Genomic DNA, 15762 nt, shown 5'->3' on the forward strand with positions numbered 1-15762 from the left:
CGTTCATCAAGCCTGACCCTGACTACATGTCAACCAATTGTAAACAACTTGGTCGATGATAATTGCGTCGATGCGATATATCTGACAGGTTTACTTGTGATCGATTACAGCAAAGTGCTGGAACGAATGTAAAGATAAGCAATCTATAATATTAATTATGTTATCAAATCTTGTATGCTCTACACAACGAGAGTAGTAGCTATAGAGATGAATCTGAGAGTTGGATTAGTAGGAAACAGCTCTGTACTCCCTCCGTACGCATAAAGGAAGTCGTTTAGGACAGCGACACGGTCTCCAAAACACAACTTTAACTTCTTGTTTCTATAAAAATATTTATTGAAAAGTGATATATGTATAGTTTTATGAAAGTATTTTTCAAGACAAATCTATTCATATAATTTTTACATTTTCAAACTCAACAACTTGAGAGTTATTTATGATTTATATTTTCAAGGTTTGACTTAAATATTATCCTAAATGACTTCCTTTATGAGTACGGAGGGAGTATATCAGTATTATTGTAATTTACCCATTAGAAGACAGAGGGGGGCCTTGTTTCTATTGTATCATAATGAAACCAAGCATAAGTAGAGTAATTCTTGTAATTTGTAACTGTATTTATGACGCTCCCTGTTACAGACAGTTAAGGAAATTGCAAGATATATAGAGAGGTGTTTTTATTTTTTATTGACAATTTCATTTGAGTTTATAATTAGTTTACGACTTCAAGTAGATTACGGGTTCTGATGAAGAGATGAGGCAAGACCGACACGGCTTATTCTGTCAGCCCTTTCTGTACGCCCGCTGGCTGTTGCTGCAGGAACTAGAACTTGTTGCAGTACCAGAAGACGCCCTTGTGGTCCTTGGACTGGATGTAGATGCACTCCTTAGCCTCGCGCCATATCGCCTTGACGACGGGTGTGGGGTCGAACTGGTAGTACTCTCTGAGGACGGGTGGATCACCTTGGTCGCCTCCACCATGTGGTAGTGCGGGATGGTAGGGAACATGTGGTGCGCGACGTGCGTATCCGTGATATTGTGGAACACTCGGTTGAGGAAGCCGTAGTCGCGGTCCACGGTGAGAAGGCTAATTCACGACTGGTTGCGTGCGCCCTCCCCGCGCGACTGGACATGTCGTGCGCGGAGAGGAGGGTGGCGGACGGCGTGGTTTCTTTTTTTTTTTTTGGACTCGGTATTTTTTTTTGTTTTTTCTTTTTTTTTCATATCTTTTTCAGTTTTTCAGTTTCCTTTTTTTTGTTTTTTTTTTCTGTTTCGTTTTCCGTATCTTTTTAGTATTTTCAGTTTTTTAATATGTACTTAAGCAAACTTTGAATGCGTATGTGCATACAAAGTTTGTATACGTGTATATAATGTTTATATACGTTAATATTTTAGTTTTTTATACATATGTAATTACACAAACTTTGTATACACGTATACAAAGTTTGTATAAGTGTATTTTTTATACTTTTTGTACGTACGTACATCAACTTTGTATACATGTGTATATTTTTATACACTAAAGTGCATATGTATATACAATATACATATGTATAAATTTTATATTTACGTATACAAATTTGTACGTACGTATATGGTATGTACATACATATATACAGTAGTATATATATAGGAGAAGAGAGACTGGGGTGGGGGGGGGGGGGCAGCTGATCGCGCGTGTGCGCGGCGGCGCGACTAGCTGCGGATCAGCAGCCCCAAGGTCCACGGTGGCGAGCGCCCCGCGCAGCCAGTCCCACTCGTTGGAATTCGTAGTGTGGGATCGCTCGGTGAGTGTGATGGAGGTGTAGGTGACGACCACCAGCCACGCGTTGACGACGAGCAGCGGCAAGCCTTTACAGCGCGAGCGACACGGCCAGCATGCCGATGTCCGAGATGGCGATGAAGACGCGCTCCCGCCTCATGTAGATGGCTCCGGAGGGATCGAAGTGGCTGGCGAACCGCGGGTACCAGCGACCCCAGGTGTTGAACACCAAATACATCGGCCACCCGACAGTGAGCTGCATGCCGAGGAGCAGTAGCCGGGCGACGGGCCGTTGTTGTACTTGTACACGTACGGGGAGTTCCACGGCAGATCGGACTTGAACCTGGGGACGAACACCTCGTCGCGCTCCTGTGAGCTGGTGTTGGAGTGGTGCCGCTGGTGGCTGTATTTCCACGAGAAGTATGGTGCCAGAAGCCACAAGTGCAGGACCAGACCGAGGGTGTCGTCTTGGAGCGCGTGGTGCCCGCACTCGTGCGCGATGATCCACACCACGAACAGGAAGCAGCCCTGCGCGGCCCAGTAGAACGGCCAGGCGACGAGGCGGCCGGAGGACGCCTGCAGGGAGGACAGGGATGCCGACCAGCGCAAAGTTGAGGAGGCCCGCGGCAATGGCTACGTCACGGAGCAGGTAGGAGAATGACTTGATCACGGAGCGGTGGAAGCGCTGCACGGCTGCACTGCTGCCGGCACGGCGAGGCGGCTCCTGTTCACTACAAGAAAAGAGGTTTTCGCAGGTGGGCTAAACTGGTTTTCGCAGCGCCTGCGAAAATAGCTCTTAGCATTAAAAAAAAATTGGTAGTCACCGCCCACGGCAGCAGCTTCCCGTTCCCATTCCCCCATCCAATCTAGTGTCCATTCCCCATAAATCCAAATCAAATTCACAAAAACATCACAAATAGTTCACAATCAAAACAAACACATCACAAATTAACACATCACAAATCGTGACAAATCTGGCAGGAGGGAGGAGAGACGCCGCTGCCTCCACCATCCTCGTCGTCACCGCCGGATCTGGGAGGGAGGGAGGGGATCCACCGCCATCCGCCCCACCGCCGTCCGCCCGCCATGTCGTGAGAGAGGGGAGCGCTGCCGGCCACCGCCCTCCGCCTCCCCCCTGCGGCCAGATCTCGGAGGGAGGGAGGGGCCGGAGGCCGCCGCTGCTGCCATGTCACGAGGGAGGGGAGCGCCGCCGGCCACCGCCCTCCCCCGCCCCCTCCGGCCAGATCTGGGAGGGAGGAGCTGGGAGTCGCCGCCGCCCGCCGCTGAGAGTCGCCGCCGCCCACCGCCGCCGCCTCCAGCCGGGGGCCAGGGAGAGGAGGAGAGGTGAGGGGAGGAGAGGAGAGGGGAGGGGAGAGGAGTGGTCTGGAGGGGAGGGGGAAGGGGATGGACGCGGGAGAGGAGTGAGGGAGAAGGGAAGGACTTAGAAAAAATCGCCCGAGGTTTGCTCTATTTATATTCCAAGTCTATTTTCGCAGGTGGACCACATAAGAGGTCCACATAAGAGGTCCACCTGCAAAAATAAAGGGTACTTCCTCCGTTTCACAATGTAAGTCATTTTAGCATTTCCCACATTCATATTGATGTTAATGAATCTCGATAGATATATATGTCTAGATTCATTAACATCAATATTAATGTGGAAAATGCTAGAATGACTTACATTGTGAAACGAAGGGAGTATTTTTTAGGCGAACCACTTAAAGTGGTCCGCCTGCGAAAATGGATTTTCACAGGCGGTCAGCCAGCATTACCCCATTTTGTATTTTTAGGCGGCTATTTGGCTCAAAAGGTCTTGTCCGCCTACGAAAATAAATACCCCACTTCAGCGAAAATATTTTTTTTAGTGGTGGTTTCTTCCCCTCCTTCACCGTCGTCGGCCGGCTGCTGGTACCCATACTGCTGCTGACAGCAATTACACGAAGCAATCGGTCAACAAGTTCATAGTGCTAATTTCCTGGAGAATCGAGAAAAATATCCAACGGGGAGACCAGAAGACGAATTATTAGGGGAAAAACACTATTTTTTTCATTGATTGACGTGTGCATCTAGCACACATGGAAGCCGCCACCTTCTGTCGTTCCTGGTATGACATGATCAAGTAAGTCTGAATTAAGAATAATATGACAATGACTCACCACAACACTTGACTCATCTCACTTGGTTTAGATTGTCTAATGTTATATCTTTTAAGGTTTTAGGGTATGTGCAATCGTCATTAATAAGGAGCTCTTTTGCTTGTTAATTAGAAATGTTTGCTGACAATGAAAAGATAGTGAAGAGAGAAAATATCGTTGTTATGCTTAACAACAACTCAACATTAAATCTTATTCTCTATGAAAACATATGCTTTCATGAAGTGAAAAAAAATAAAAATAAAATAAATATGTTTAAATTAATGGTTACAACTTTTATCATCTTAACTAACTATCGTAAAATCACGGTCTCTAGATATTTTTGCAGTGCCTAATATTGTATATTGGGCTGAACATATTACGGGCTCGAATGAAGCATTTGACAGGAAAAAAAAAACAAAACACCAGTCTCTAAATATGACATGTAATCATCTTTTCTCGCTAGGTAGCTTGTTGGTTTAGATTTTTCATGGCCAAAGGAACATTAATTTAACATAAAAACGAGCGTGAGTCATAAAAAGGACTTTTCTTTGCTAGCTTGTTCAGATCGTCTTATGTTCTACTGGTGCTTGACAGAACCATTTAACACAAAAATTTAAAGCGTGGACACATCAAGATGACTTTTCTTGCTAGGTGGTTTAGATTTTCTTTGTTCTACATATATCTGGAGAACAAAATAGGCCTGTTTAGTTCGCGAAAAGAAAATTTTTAGGTGTCACATCGGATGTTTGACCGGATGTCGTAAGGGGTTTTCGGACATGAATGAAAAAAAAATAATTTCATAACTTGCCTGGAAACCGCTAGACGAATTTTTTGAGCCCAATTTATTCGTCATTAGCACATGTGGGTTACTGTAGTATTTATAGCTAATCATGGACTAATTAGGCTCAAAAAATTCGCCTCGTGATTTCCTCCCTAATGTGCAATTAGTTTTTTTAAGTCTATATTTAATGCTCTATGCATGTGTCCAAATATTCGATGTGATGTTTTTGGGAAAATTTTTTCAGAAACTAAACCAGGCCTAAGGCCATTCACAATGCGCCTAGCTGGCGTTCGGCCTCAACACCAAAAGTGAAATATTCGCTGCCGCATCGTCCATCCACGCGGCCTACTCAAGAACGCGGAGCAAACTGGCCACAGGTTCCTGGCGTCGCAGGTGGGACCCACGCTCGTGCTCCACGTGTCAAGGAAGAGAGAGGGAGGAGAGATAGCAGAGGGCATCCCCAAGATCCACGCCGCCAAATCTGAGCCGGACATTGTCCTCCTCCTCTCTGCTCCCGCCGAAGAGGCACCGTCGTCCTCCTCTTCTCTGCCACTGCCGGAGAGAGGAGCGCCGGAGAGAGGGGTGAGGGAGATGCACCGGGGTGGAGGGGCACCGATGGAAGGGGAGGAAGAGCGGCGCGGGCGGAGAGGGGCACCAGCGTGGAGGTGCGCCGCCCTCGATTTGCCGCCGGCGCCGTCGCCGCTAGGGCCACCCAGCGTCGGAGGGGAGAGGGGAACGGCGGCGGCGGAGTGAGGAGGAGGAGCGGCGGTGGTGGAGAGAAGAGACGGTGGCGGAAGGGAGAAGAGGTGCCGCCGCCGCCGCTCTTCCCGGCTCCGCGAGGACGACTGCGCCGGGCGGAGGAAGACGCGGAGGAGGCGAACCGGCGGTGGAGGCAGCGGCAGTGCGCGAGAAAAGGGGGGCCAAGTCCACCGCCCGCCCGAGCTCCACGTCTGCCGCTGGTGCTCCATGTCCATCGCCGTCAGCAGAGGCCGGTTAAGGTCTTGGGAGTGTTGGAAATTTGGTCATAAATCGGCATATTTTAATCCAAAATATTAAGACAATAAACATGACAATTGCAATATGAATAGATCTAATGACAGTGCTAGATGTATACAACTTGAGTACGCTTAATATGAAATAAGCATCAACATTTACATAGTAACGCAATGCTGCCATTGCGAAGAGTATTAACAATGAAACATCTAATAGAATCGGGAGAATGAAAGTATACCCCGAGAACGTCCCACCGCTGGATTTTGAGGCAGTATTGCCTCCGTTGATGTCGTTCATCATCTTGTCTCCAATCTCCGTCGACATCTTGGTGAAGGCGTCGATGCAGCAGTAGTAGCCGTGAAGAACAAAAGCAGTCGCGCTTGAAGCGCTACCCAAAAACTTGATCGCTCGCCTGCCCGTGCAAGTTCTCAAGCGGATGGAGTTTCGGAGGCACCTGCTCGTCCCGTACACCTGTGCGGGCAGGTGAACAGATCCGGGGAAGGATTCTGTAGCTCAGGAACAGAGGAGGAGGAACTCGAAGTGCAAGAGAGGTCGGGAAGAAGAACTTCCCCCGTCCTTCTGGTCGCTGCGGAGTATATATATGCGAGCGCGAGAGTAACGTTCGGAGTCATCAACCGCAGTGTTTAATTTCGTAACCGACGAAATCAATTCACGGTGTTTAATTCCGTAACCGACGGAATCAATTCACGACATTTAATTCCGTAACCGACGTGTTCATTGGTACGAAATCAATTCTCCGTGTTTATTACCGTCCGTTACAAAACGAGAGAGCGCAGCAGCAGCTGGCTGCCTCGCCTCGCCCCGCCCCGCCTGGCTGTCCGCGCACCATCTCAACCGGTCAACAGAGACTCTCCACTAGCTCCGTATTTAAGTTGAGACCTCTTCACTTAGATTTCCAAGGTGGTATTATTACCCATAGCACTTAATGTGGGCCAATGGAATTTATTAGGATTTAATTGGGCCTAGTCCATTAATCTAACAATCCCCACTAAATTTCATGGCTCATAGGAAATGCTCTCGATTCTGATCCTGTTTGTTATACCAGTGTTTCGGTGGAGACTGTTAAGTTGAACTTCCACCTAGGAAAAGAGCTACACCAGATCACAACTGAACAATGGACTATGCCTTGAATTGTCAGTCTTCTGCGATTCAGGTTTCACTCAAACCCTTAACTGGTACTAGGCTGCCGTTTGCATCCCCTCTGTTTGGAGCGTATAAATCATACTCCTGGCCTTTTTCATGAGTATCTAGAGATCACCTAGATCTCATAGACTGTGACTACCAGTCGGACTCATATAGGTGTGTTCCTTCTAAGATGTTTTGTAGGCCAACATCTCTGCTTTATGAAAAGCCACTCGGATCAAATTAAGGTGTATACCATCTCTGCTTTTAAGAGCATGCCAATGATCATCTCCTGGATTTGAAACAAATCGGCTCAACTTGCTCACAGCAAATGAGATGTCAGGCCTCGTTGCACTAGCTAACTACATCAATGAACCAATGATCTGGGAGTATCTCAATTGATCCCTTACTATTCTTCTGTTTTTCCTTAATAGCACACTAGGATCATAAGGAGTAGGAGCTGCCTTGCAGTCACTATAACCAAAGCGACTCAAGACCTTGTCCACATAGTGAGATTGCACAAGTGTAATCCCACCCTCATCTCCTCTCAGTAGTTTAATGTTAAGAATAACATTAGCCACTCCCAAATCCTTCATTTCAAAGCTTTTGGACAGAAAGTCCTTGACCTCCTCAATCACATTGAGGCTGGTCCCAAAGATCAATATGTCATCGACATATAAACACAAGATCACTCCCTCTCCCCCACCATAGCGATAGTACACACATTTGTCAGCTTCGTTCACAACAAAGCCAGCAAATGTAAGTGTATTGTCAAACTTCTCATGACATTGCTTAGGCGCTTGTTTGAAACCATACAAGGACTTCAACAGCTTGCACACCATTCCCTCTTGACCTTTTAGTACATATCCATCTGGTTGATCCATATAGATCTCCTCCTCCAACTCTCCATTGAGAAAAGCTGTCTTAACATCCATCTGATGGATGAGTAGACCATGAGAGGCTGCCAGAGCGAGTAGTACTCGAATCGTCGTCAAGCGAGCAACTGGTGAATAAGTGTCGAAAAAATCATCGCCTTATTTTTGGGTATAACCCTTGACCACAAGCCTTGCCTTGTACTTTTCAATTGTACCATCAGGCCTAAGCTTTTTCTTGAAAACCCATTTGCATCCTATAGGTTTGCACCCATATGGACGCTCGACGACTTCCCAAATACCATTAGACATAGAGTCCATCTCACTGCGTATCGCTTCTTTCCAATAGTCAGCGTCAGGAGATGAATATGCCTCTTCAATGGTTCTTGGAGTATCATCCACAAGATATACAATGTAGTCATCTCCAAAAGATTTTGCAGTCCTTTGTCTCTTACTCTTTCGAGTTGCTACAATGTTATCCTCTTCAGGATTTTCCTCAAGCGTTTGATCAATGTGTTCTATCGGCACAAAGTGCTCAGGGGATAAAATAGGTTCTTGACTAGAAGTGCTAGGTGCATTTTTCATAGGAAATTCATTCTCAAAAAATGTGGCATCTCTGGACTCAGTAATTGTACCAACACGCATGTCGGGAACTCCAGAATTTACTATTAAGAACCTATATCCCATACTGTGGATAGCGTAACCAAGGAACACGCAATCTACGATCTTTGGTCCAAGTTTACGCTTTTTGGCTATAGGTACATTTACCTTGGCCAAACAGCCCCATGTGCGTATGTGAGAGAGATTTAATTTCTTCCTTTCCCATTCCTCGAATGGTGTTACTTCCTTATGCTTAGTAGGAATTCTTTCAGGACATGACACGCAGTCAATATTGCCTCACCCCACCATTCCTTGGAAAGTCCCGCAGTGTCTAACATGGCATTCACCATCTCAGTTAGAGTGCGGTTCTTTCTTTCGGCTACCCCGTTTGATTGGGGTGAATAGGGAGGCGTCCTCTCATGAATAATTACATATTCTTCGCAGAAAGAAGTAAACTCATTAAAAAATACTCTCCACCCCTATCAGACCTTAACCGTTTGATTTTCCTTACCAGTTGGTTTTCTACCTCAGCCTTATGGATCTTAAAGTAATGTAATGCTTCATTCTTTGTTTTCAATAGGTACACATAGCAGAATCTAGTGCAATCATCTATCAGTGTCATGAAATATTTCTTTCCCCCTTTAGTCAACACACCGTTCATTTCACACAGATCGGAATGAACAAGTTCTAGTGGTGCCAAATTCCTCACCTCAGATGCCTTGTGAGGCTTGCGAGGTTGTTTCGATTGAACACAAGTATGATACTTAGAGCCTTTGACTAAAGTGAATTTTGGAATTAAACTCATGTTGGCTAAGCGTGTCATACAACCAAAATTCACATGACAAAGTCGCGAATGCCACACATTGGACTCATCATCATCATCGCTTACATGGTTCACAACTTTATTACACATATCATCCAAGGAAAAGCGAAACAAACCTCCACTATCATAACCTTTTCCAATAAACATTCCATATTTAGATACGACACATTTATTGGATTCAAACACAAGTCTAAAACCATCTCTACACAGTAGAGAGCCGCTAACTAGATTCTTCTTTATTGAAGGGACATGCTGCACGTTCTTCAGCTGTACGATCTTTCCCGAAGTAAACTTCAGATCGACCGTACCAACACCATGAACAGCCGCAAGCGATCCGTTTCCCATCAACAGGGAGGAACCTCTCCCGACTTGATAAGAAGAAAACAGGGAAATGTCCGCACACTCATGAATATTAGCACCAGTATCAACCCACCAATCAGGTGAGTGACAGACAGAGAGAACTATAGGTAAAAATTTACCATACCCCAATGTTTCTTCGCCCTCACTAATAACCATGTTTGCAGACTTCTTGTCCTTGCGCTCAGGACAATCCTTGGCCCAATGCCCAGGCTTGCCACACACAAAGCAATCTCCTTTTGCCTTTCCCTTGCCTTTCTTCTTAAAATTGGTTGTAGCCTTGGGTTTGACGTCAGGTTTGACTTTCTTCTTGTTGTTGTGGGATGCGTGAGGGTTCTTCTTCTGCACCAAATTGGCACTAGAACCTCCCTCGATCTTTTTGCCCCGGTTGTCCTTTGCCCTTGCCTTCTCCTCAATACCTAAAGAGCTAATAAGATCAGCAACACTGAACTCTTGCTTCTTGTGTTTTAGAGGAGTAGCAAAGTCCGACCAAGAAGGTGGCAATTTGGCAATAATGCCTCCAGCCACAAACTTGTCCGGCAACTCGCAGTTGTTGTTCTCAAGTTCCTTTACCAGCATCTGAATCTCATGAGCCTGTTCCACTACAGAACGGTCATCGACCATCTTGTAGTCATAAAACCGCTCCATGACATACAGCTCGCTGCCGGCGTCGGAAACCCCGAACTTGGCCTCAAGAGCATCCCACATGTCCTTCCCTGAAGGTATGTGCATATACACATCCACAATATTATCGGCGAGCACACTGATCAATGCTCCATGGAATAAGCAATCCGTAGCCTCGAACTTAGCCTCCTCCTCAGGAGAGAAAGGCGGTTCACTCGGTTTGCCCCGTGAGACAAAGAAACAATGCATCACCGTCAACCACAAAAGTGCACGTGCTTTCCATCTTTTATAATTTGAACCATCGAAAGCATGTGGTTTTAGTGATGCAGCAAAGCCAACTACCGAAAAAGACCTATCAAGTTTTTGGATTGTTGGAAATTTGGTCACAATTCGGCATATTTTAATCCAAAATATTAAGACAATAAACATGACAATTGCAATATGAGTAGATCTAGTGACAGTGCTAGATGTATACAACTTGAGTATGCTTAATATCAAATAAGCATCAACATTTACATAGTAACGCAATGCTGCCATTGCGAAGAGTATTAACAAAGAAACATCTAATAGAATCGGGAGAATGAAAGTATACCCCGAGAACGTCCCACCGCCGGATTTTGATGCAGTATTGCCTCCGTTGATGTCGTTCATCATCTTGTCTCCAATCTCCGTCGACATCTTGGTGAAGGCGTCGATGCAGCAGTAGTAGCCGTGAAGAACAAGAGCAGTCGCGCTTGAAGCGCTACCCAAAAACTTCATCACCCGCCTACCCGTGCAGGTTCTCAAGCGGACGAAGTTTCGGAGGCACCTGCTCGTCCCATACACTTGTGCGGGCAGGTGAACAGATCCGGGGAAGGATTCTGCAGCTCAGGAACAGAGGAGGAGGAACTCGAAGTGCAAGAGAGGTCGGGAAGAAGAACTTCCTCTGTCCTTCTGGTCGCTGCGGAGTATATATATGCGAGCGCGAGAGTAACGTTCGGAGTCATCAACCGCGGTGTTTAATTTCGTAACCGACACGCTCATTAATACGGAATCAATTCACGGCGTTTAATTCCGTAACCGACGAAATCAATTCACGACGTTTAATTCCGTAACCGACGCGTTCATTGATACGAAATCAATTCTCCGTGTTTATTATCGTCCGTTACAAAACGAGAGAGCGCAGCAGCAGCTGCCTGCCTCGCCTCGCCCCGCCCCGCCTGGCTGTCCGCGCACCATCTCAACCGGTCAACAAAGACTCTCCACTAGCTTCGTATTTAAGTTGAGACGTCTTTACTTAGATTTCCAAGGTGGTATTATTGCCCATAGCACTTAATGTGGGCCAATGAAATTTATTAGGATTTAATTGGGCCTAGCCCATTTATCTAACAGGGATGGGGTCGATTTGGGAGAGAGAGGAGATTGAAAAAGGGTTTGGTGGTGGGACCCATAGTAGCTTGTATTGTTCGCATTGTGGAGTGAGTTGCTTTGTAGGAGCTTCATCCAACGTGGCACCTCAGGTCCGGGAAAACCCCATGACGCACTGTGAATGGCCTAAAAGCAAGTGTGGCACAACCGTACAAGATACTGTCACCACCTCCATATTCTGTTCACAGTGGTGTGGCATGACTGGCGGTCTGGGTTCAATGAGTCATTCATGGTACAACAAAATCGTTATATCTTTCCCCTGTTCCCAACCCATCTCCCTTATTTTTCAAGTGCACGCTTTTCAAACTACTAAATGGTATACGTTTTGCAAAAGAATTATATAGGAGAGTTGCTTTAAAAAATCATATTAATCCATTTTCAAATCTTTATAGCTAATACTTAGTTAATCATGTGTTAATCTATCGCTCCATTTTCCATGCAGAGGGGAGGGGTTCCCAACCCCTCCAAAAGAACATAGCTGTGTTCAAGAAAAGAGAAAGAAAAACATTAATAAAGCAAGAAGATTAATAAAACATGAGAAATTAGTATATAATTAATTCAGTATTAAATAGTCAAACTTAAAAATTAGATTCATAATCTTATATATAGAATATTCTTCAAAAGATATATCGTTTAGCCGATAACTTTTGGCCCTATGTAGAAGGCAGCCGGGGGCAGTGTTGACGTATTCAGATTAGCTTTGGATTTTGCTGCTTTAGCTTCTGATCTCCGAAAGGGAATGGAGCTTAGATGGTGAGATAATGTAGTAAATAAGGTGGTTGGTGTGAACTTAGGAGAACAGCATGCAATACATGAAGAAAAATATAAAAAATAAATTTTTATAGCCTATAATCTAGTCGATACGTACGCACTATTAAGGCCGCTTTTGTTACAACGGATTGAGAGGAAAGATTCCTTATTTTCCAAATAAACACTTCTCAAATTGTCAAAACGATATACTTTTATAAAAAATGTTTATGTACAAAAGTTACTTTAAATAATCATATTAATTCATTTTTTAAGTCAAATAGTTAATACTCAATTAATCGTACCCTAATAGTTTACCGTGTTTTGCTATCTTAATCTTCTCCAATCCACTTCTCTCAAACACTCTCTTAGTTTAAATACGTGATGTTTTCTCTTTTCATCGGATTTAGATGCTACAAGCATGCCTACTCATGCGTATAATGTAACTATTGCGTATGCACTATTTAGTCCAAAACACGTGACATTGTTTTCTTCGTCTGATCAGTTTTAGATGCGACAAACCATATTCAAAGCCAACGTCAACAATCATAACTAGGGTAGGTTACATTAGTCTAGTTTTTTAATAATACAACTTTTGACAATTTATTTCTTGTATTATTTTCTAGATTTGTTTGAACTATCGTACTCTACTCGAAGTTTAATATTAATAAATATATTCAAAAAATTTCAAAGCAATATACTTCATCATAACATTAAACGTTAGAAGTAACTATGTGGTGGTTGACTTAAAATAAACTATGCAAGGTAATTAAGTTCACATGGATAATATAAAGATATAAAGAAGATACACTCAACGATTTTATTTGAAGTAATCACTGTATTGTTTTTTCTAAAAAAAATAAGTGCCAATTCGGTTCTCAGGATTTTCAAATCACAAGAATAGAAAAAACGTAGGAATAATGTACGAATGCATGTGAAAAATAAAATATTGGAACACATGAATTTTTCATACACTGAGCTAAACAAAAGAAGATAGTGTGGATGTTTTCATTCCTATGAAATTAATATATTTTGGAGGATTGACATAGTGTTCCTATGAAAAAAATTTCTTTTAATCCTATGAACCGAGTGCATGAAGAGTGTTTATTCCAAAAAGATTTCCTTTAAGAATCCTTCAAACCAAACAAGGCCTAGTTGTGTTTCATTTTGGGGTGGGATCTAAACACCCCCTATCACAGTGGCGTCACGTGACTGGCGGTCTGGCGTCAATGTGTCATTCGTGGCACAACTATATCATGTTCCCTGCTAGACTAGCTGTGTTCGAGAAAAGAGAAAGAAAAAGATTAAATATTCAAGCTTAAAAAGTAGATTCATACTCTTATGTAGAATATTCTTTAAAAAGATATATCATTTAGCAGTTTTTACAAATTATGCGTGTGAAAAATAAGATAACTTTTGGCCCTATGTCGGCCGCAGCTGCCTGCGGTGACATGTCGACGTATTCAGATTAGCTTTGGATTTTGCTGCTTTAGCTTCTGATCTCCGAAAGGGAAAGAGCTTAGATGGTGAGATAATCTGGTCAATATCGTTGCTGGAGAAATTTAAGAATATGACTCTATAGAGGTGGCTTTAACAGATGCCACCTGTAGGATGTCCTTATGAAAATGCCACTTCATAGAGGATACTTCTTAATAAAATACCACTTTGGGCTGCTTAGAGGTATTTAATCACATTTTAGGATGATTAGAGGCATTTAATCATACTTTGGGGTGATTAGAGGCATTTAATCGCTCGGTAGGAGGGATTGGAGGCGGTTGCTAGCGGGCAGCTGTGCGAAGCCAGCGAGGTCCGGGAACGCCGCCAGCACCGCCGCCACGTCCACCCCGGACGCGACAGGCGCGCGGCGAGCAGCAGCGCTGCCACCGCCTGGACGACGACACGGGAGGATGCGGGAACGGGAGGACGATGGCGACTCGGCCGACGGCGGTGCCGCGGGGGGGGGGGGGGGGGGGGGGGGGTGGTGCGGCGTGGTGGACGGGTGGCGGCGGACGGATGACGGCAGCCGGTATTCTCCTCCCACCGCTGCATCGTCCTCCTGGCGCATCCTCTCTCTCGGCCGGCAGCGCTAGCGGTTGTCGCCGCCGGTCCCCGGCCGCCGCTGCCGCCCGTCCGGTCACCCCCTCCCGGCTGCCGTCGTCCGTCCACCCCACCCCCCCCCCCCCCCACCCGGCGTCGGCTGCCGTCGCCCGTCCGCCACGCCGCCCCCCCTTGCACCGCCCCGCCGTCACCCGAGTCGCCGTCGTCCTCCCGCGTCGTCGTCCCGGCGGTGGCCGCGCTGCTGCTCGCCGCACGCCTGTCGCGTCCGGGGTGGACGTGGCAGCGGTGCTCGCGGTGTTCCCAGACCTCGCCGGCTTCGCGCGGCTACCCGCTGGCGACCGCCTCCAATCCCACCCCGCCGAGCGATTAAATGCCTCTAGTCACCCCAAAGTACGATTAAATGCCTCTAGTCATCCCAAAATGTGATTAAATACCACTAATCACCTCAAAGTGGTATTTCATTAAGAAGTATCCTCTATGGAGTGGCATTTTTATAAGGACATACTATAGGGTGGCATTCTGTTAAAGCCACCTCTATGAAGTGGCATATTGTTAAATTTCTCTTGGTTGCTGTGAACTTAGGAGAACAGCATGCAATACATGAAAAATATATCTTTTTATAGCGTATAATCTAGTCAATACGTACGCACTATTTAGGCTGCTTTCGTTACAACGGATTGAGAGGAAAGATTCCTCGTTTTCCACAGGAGCGTTTCTCAAACTGCTAAATGATATATCTTTTACAAAAAATATTTATCTACGAAAGTTGCTTTAAAGAATCGTATTAATCTTTTTTTAAGTAAAAAATTAGTACTTAATTAATCGTACCTAGTGGTTTACCATGTTTTGCTATCTTAATCTTCTCCGATCCTCTTCTCTTAAACACTCTCTTAGTTTAAATACGTGATATTTTTTCCATTCATCACTTTTAGATGCTACAAGCATGCCTATTTAGGCGTATAATGTAACTAGTGCATATGCACTATTTTGGGGGCGTTTGGATCCCACCCAAAATTTTAAACCCGAACGTTTAAACACCTGCATAAAATATTTAATATAGGTAAAAAATAACTAATTGTACAAATTAAGACTAATTTGCAAGACAAATCTTTTAAGCCTAATCGCTCCATGATTTGACAATGTGGTGCTACAGTAAACATTTGCTAATGACGGGTTAATTAGGCTTAATAAATTCGTCTCGTGGTTTACTGACGGATTCTATAATTAGTTTTTTGATTAGTTTTTTATTAATACCCAAACACCCCATATGACACCCTATAGAATACCCGATTTGATATGCTAATACTTTACACGTCTGGATCTAAACACCACTTAGTCTAAAACACGTGACACTGTTTTCTTCGTCTGATCAGTTTTAGATGCGACAAACCATATTCAACGCCAACGTCAACTATCAGAACTCGGGCAGGCACACTAGTCTAGTTTTTTATTAATACAAC

General features: G+C 44.8%; 1 pseudogene; it reads right to left on the reverse strand.

The window, feature by feature from the left end:
- Positions 1–641: 641 nt before the first annotated feature.
- LOC107277415 (fatty acid desaturase DES2-like) lies at positions 642–5652 on the reverse strand (annotated as a pseudogene).
- Positions 5653–15762: the final 10110 nt, after the last annotated feature.

The sequence above is a fragment of the Oryza sativa genome, chromosome 7 (genome assembly GCF_034140825.1).
Source record: "Oryza sativa Japonica Group chromosome 7, ASM3414082v1".
NCBI classification, from domain to species: Eukaryota; Viridiplantae; Streptophyta; class Magnoliopsida; order Poales; family Poaceae; genus Oryza; species Oryza sativa.